At 41.9% G+C, this 5,440-nt stretch overlaps 1 pseudogene; it reads left to right on the forward strand.

Moving 5' to 3' along the window:
• Positions 1–403: 403 nt before the first annotated feature.
• LOC132426297 (DNA-directed RNA polymerase III subunit RPC4 pseudogene) lies at positions 404–1,836 on the forward strand (annotated as a pseudogene).
• Positions 1,837–5,440: the final 3,604 nt, after the last annotated feature.

Below are 5,440 nucleotides of genomic sequence, written 5' to 3' on the forward strand. Positions count from 1 at the left end.
TCTAGGCCCTTGGAGACCAGATGCTCTGCTAGCCAACACACACACATATGAACTTAAAAGAGCTTATTGTTTTAAGCATATAGGTTTTGTGGTGGTTGGTTACACAACATTATGGTAGCAGTAGATAACCACACAAAACCCATTATAATAGCATATTATGTATTTCCAAAGAATATATTTTATAAGTTAAAAAACCTCTTCTTAATTTTAATAATGTTGATGAGTAATCAGCAAGCTATAAGAATTATAGAAATAAAATAATTTATTTATTTTTTATTTTTTATTGTTTTTTAATAAGATGAAAAGATACTCAACTTAACTCAGGTTAAGTTTAAAAAGGTGTTGTGGACTTCCACCCCGGCACTGAGGCCTGGCTGCAGGTCGCCTAGGAGGTGAAGTCGGGATGCGCGTGATGCGGAGCTCCAGCCCCGGTGCGCTGGGGCGACATGAAGAAAGCGCCACAGGCGAGCCCAGCGCCCCGGGAGGGCCCTGACCCTTCCTCTCTGGGGAACGGGGGTCTTTTCCTGCGGAGGCCGGTGCCTCCCCTCACCCCGGGCTGCCTTCCCTCCATCCACTCCAGGGACCTCACCCTCAGGGAGTCAAGAAGAAAACCTGCACCCCAAATATCAGTCGTAAGATCAAGGAAGAGCCCAAGGAAGAAGTAACCGTCAAGAAGGAAAAGCGTGAAAGGGATACAGACCGACAGCGAGAGGGCCATGGACAGGGCGGGGGACGCCCAGAAGTGTTCCGGTCCCACTCCATCTTTGAGCAGGGCCCAGCTGAAATGATGAAGAAAAAGGGGAAATAAGGCTGTGAATGTGTCGGACATGGGGACCTCTCACAACATCAACATCAAAAAGAACAAGAGGGAGACGGATGAAGAAACAGAACAGATCCTGTACACGCTGGAGAAGGATGATTTCATCGATGACCCTGGGCTGAGGAATGACACTCGAAATATGCCTGTGCAGCTGCTTCTGGTTCACTCGGGCTGGCTTTTTAAGGAAGAGAATGAAGAATCAGATGTTAAACCTTGGCTCAAGGAAGAGGACATGGAGGTGGGAGGGGCCTGCTGTGAAAGTGAAAGACGAGCCACGAGATGAGAGGGGGAGGCCAAGATGAAGGCTCCCCCCAGAGCAGCCAGGAAGCCCCCGGCCTCCCGAAGGATATGTCTGTGGCAGAGGTTTCAGGAAGCTGAGCCTCACGCAGGAGGAAGAGCTGCTGTTCCTGCAGCTGCAAGACTGGCTCCCCGGGGGCTTCCCTGGTGGCGCAGTGGTTGAGAGTCTGCCTGCTGATGCAGGAGACGCTGGTTCGTGCCCCAGTCCTTGAAGATCCCACATGCCGCAGAGCGGCTGGGCCCGTGAGCCATGGCCGCTGAGCCTGCGCGTCCGGAGCCTGTGCTCCGCAACGGGAGAGGCTACAACAGTGAGAGGCCCGCGTACCGCAAAAAAAAAACAAAAACAAAAAAACACCTGGCTCCCCGGCCAGCCGCCTACTCTGGATGTCGAGCCTACCAAATCAGCGGTGCAGAGCGAGGACGGACAGATGGTGGTTATAAAGCAGGAGAAAGACCGGGAAGCCAGGCTGGTAGAGAATGCTTGTACCCTAACCGAGGGTCAGGTTGGCAAGCTGCTCATCTGCAAGTCGGGGAAGGTGCAGCGCCTCCTGGGCAAGGTGACTGTGGACGTGACGATGGGGACCGCCTGCTCTTTGCTGCTGTCCTGTCTGTAGGCCTTGGAGACAGTAGGATGGGTGAGATGACAGTTCTGGGACATAAAGCACAAACTTGTATGCTCTCCCAATTTTGAATCCGTGTTGGATCACAAACACCGGTAAAATAAGCAGACGGAGGATGGTGGTGGCCGTGCTAACAGCGGTTGCTGACTGCTCCAGACGTTGTGATCTAAAATTTGTTCGACCCAAAAGGGGCCTGTTTAGCCCAGCCACTGTCCCCGTTTTGTCCACAGGGCCCACGTGGCTCCCTCCCACAGCAGCTGTGAACGGCGCGAAGACCTTCCCACAGCACCGAAACCGCTTGCTGCTGGGCGTCTTGTCCCTGCTACTTATTTTTATAGTTATGTTTCGGCTCTTCAACTGACTGCATCCTCCCCAGGTGGAGAGGGGACGGTCTGTGGGAAAGGACAGGCTCCTTCTCTTGGTAACGTCTTGGTTCTCAGGGAAGAAAATGGAAGGATGGCTGCGGCTGCTTTTGCTCCCTCCTTCCTCCCTAGGGGCGGCGCCTGAGAGACAGCAGGGACTTGAATCTGAGACTCAGTCGCAGCTCTGTCTCTTGCCAACTGTGTGACTGGACAAACTACCTAACCTTTCTGAGCCTCATATTCCTCTTCTGACAAAAATGAGGGTGATACCTACCTTCCAGGGTTGGTGTGACGATGAAATAGAATATTGTCAATGAAAAATCCTTGCACAAGGCCAGACATAAAAAGTTGCCACTCAATTAATGTTAGATTAGTTTACCGAAAAAACAAAACAAAAAAAAGGTGTTGTGATATCTGTAGTTAACACTTAAAAATATTCATAGAAATTGTCTTCTATTGTAGTTTACTTAAAATCAACATACTGAGCAGTAGGAATGACTTTTGGGAATTCATTGCTGGGATACATAATTGCTATGTATTTGAAATATTTCATATCTCAAGGAGTTAAAAGAAATTTAAGAAATGGTGTGTTTTGGGTCAAAGGTAGTCAAAAAGTACCAAAAATTTAAAAACTGTGTCTTTGTAGTACTGTCTAGGCATGTAGTTTGCAGCCCAAATAACCAAGGTCTCAAACAACTAAATTTTGGATGCCAAAAAAATATGCAGTTAGAAGTATGACTGTGCTTACCATCAAAATCAAAATTTAACATAGGGCTTGATAATATAATTGACAGTGTTTATGAGTAGAATTTAAAAGTAAGTCACAAAGGTGACCAACTCATCAAGCAGAGTGTTTATTGGTAATAAAATATAAACAAAAGAAATAGGATATTTTTAATGATTTTTTGGTTAATCTATGCATTTCATAGATTAATATAGATTATCTTATGCTCCTGCATAAAATAGGGATATTCTCATTGACAAAACTAGGGCAGGTTGTAGAACAAAGCTCCCCTTCTCCACTGGCTTTGATAAATGCTCGTTAGAACTTTGCTTGAAAATGTCCATTTTTTCTCTGCTAAATACAGGTTTCTGATGCTTTTCAGGTGAACAGGAACAAAATGAAAATAATAAAGTTTTTGTTGTTGATTGCTTTGTCATATTCCAGGCAGTATCTTCTTCAAAGTGTATTATTCCTGAGATTAAAAGTGAAGGTTGAATACATTTCTGACATAGATCAAGTTTGTGTGTCTGTGCCTCACTACACCTGCTTTCCTTCACTTGTAAATTAGTGTGTCTGGTAGTGCCATATAAGTCTGTTATGAACATTAATGGGAAAATGCATGTGAAAAGCTTGGCACAATATCTAACAAATAGCAAATGCTGACTAAAGTTAACTATTTATTACAGATCATTCCTGAAAGAGAAACATTTCTGTGGATAGTATATCCCATTCACTATATACTGATTTTTAAAATCTTTTGTTTTAAAAGATGACTTTTTCTTATCTTCATTCCCATCACTCAATAATAGTGATCTTATCTGAGCTTTTGTTCCCTATGGAACAATTACAACTTCTACTCCATCAAAAGAGAACTAAATCAAACTGTACTAGTAGATTCATATAATCAGAAAATATTTATTGTGCATTTAATGAATCATAGCACTCTATCAGAGATTCCTCAGGTCATGGGGACCAAAATAATATAAAATTTTCTGATGCTGTACCTTATTATTCACCTCACTATGCTCTAAATGAGCAGCACAACCATAATTTTATTCAAGACTGATCTAAAATATTCTTTTTCCACGCCTCCCTTGCACACCCCTGACCCAAGTTATGCCCCACTCGTCTGAACTCTCAGAGAAGTTTGTCCATGCCACCATCATGACACATCTCATTTGCAAGGCATGTATTGGTCTCTAAAAAATGATTTCGTCTGGTTTTCAAAATATATGATGAAAGATTGCAGAGAAAATATGGCCTCAGCACTTTACTAGCACAAGTTTATGAAAGGGAAAATTAAGGGCAAGATAAATCATTTTGTTCACTTCAAGTAAGAAACTAATGTTGTGCTAAATACACTAATTCAAAATGCATGGCTATGAGGAAGTAATAATGGTGTCATCACCAAGGTAAAGATGTCTTCTTGGAAAACAAAATAGAAGTAAACAAAACACTACTAGGTGTCACTGGGGAAGGAGAAGAAACAAGAGAAGAAGGTTAAGGAGGAGTTAAGTTGAAGTCTTACCAAAAATGCATTATTTATGAAAAGATGAACAGCAGCTTTTGCAGAAAAGATAGCATGACATCAACAGTTCCCAAGAAGTGCAGAAGTAGAGGGAGAAAGAGTGTGGCTTCAATAATTCTGAAAGCAGCTGCTGAGATCAAGCCAGAAGAACTCCAGCTGCTTGTTCTGTGAGCATTGCCAAAGGTTTCACACGCTAAATATGTATCAGAACTCCCAGAGAACACCAACACTTAAAATAGGTATTAACAGACAGAAAATGATTTTCCAGTCCTTTGAGAAAATTTGATATTAATTCTAAATTTTGTTATGATTGTGTAACTTGGGGTAAATCACTTAAAACTTCCTGCTTCCTTCAGTGTCATCTTTTACACAATAAGAAGAGGAATACAGGACTTCTGATTCACAGGTTTTCTGTGGAGATAATATAAGAGCAGGTGTTCTATAAATTACTCTTCTAGAATTAATATCATTATCAATTTTACTCAATTTATTTTTCTTACATATTTAAAATAAAAGAATTAACTATTTTAAATCGTTATTTTATTAAAGAAGAATTTCTTTTTGGAAAACAATTTATGCTTTGAATCATAAAAAAATCATGATCTAAAACAGTTGAAACTATTTGGAATTCTCCCACTGTTAGTTCATCTATTGTTCATCTATTGTCTTTTGGAGGCCCTAGTTTCTTTAGCTATTATTAAAAGAATTGTGAGTTGGGATGGGCTAGTTGGACAAAAGAGGATTTTTATGCAATATATCAGTAAATTGCTGGAATAAGGAGGCCTATGGTCCAGACTACGAATTCTGTTTTCAAAGATTTTAGACAGTGATATTTTCCTTAGGAAAATTCTTTTCTAGGACTTATCCAAAGTGCTAAAGTCATCTTGTCCCTGATCCCAACCTGGACATAAGTCAAGTATAACCGTTCTAAAGTTGGTTTTGTGGTTTTTATCATAAATGGCCCCTGCTTGATCTCCCTGTGCTTCCCAGGCCCCAGCCATGGGTGCTCTGCTATGCAAATCTTGCTCATTGTATAACTCTCAACACAATAAGACCCATGCTCACAGGCTCTAATTCATGCTATACACT

This window comes from Delphinus delphis, chromosome 5 (genome assembly GCF_949987515.2).
Source record: "Delphinus delphis chromosome 5, mDelDel1.2, whole genome shotgun sequence".
Classification (NCBI taxonomy): Eukaryota; Metazoa; Chordata; class Mammalia; order Artiodactyla; family Delphinidae; genus Delphinus; species Delphinus delphis.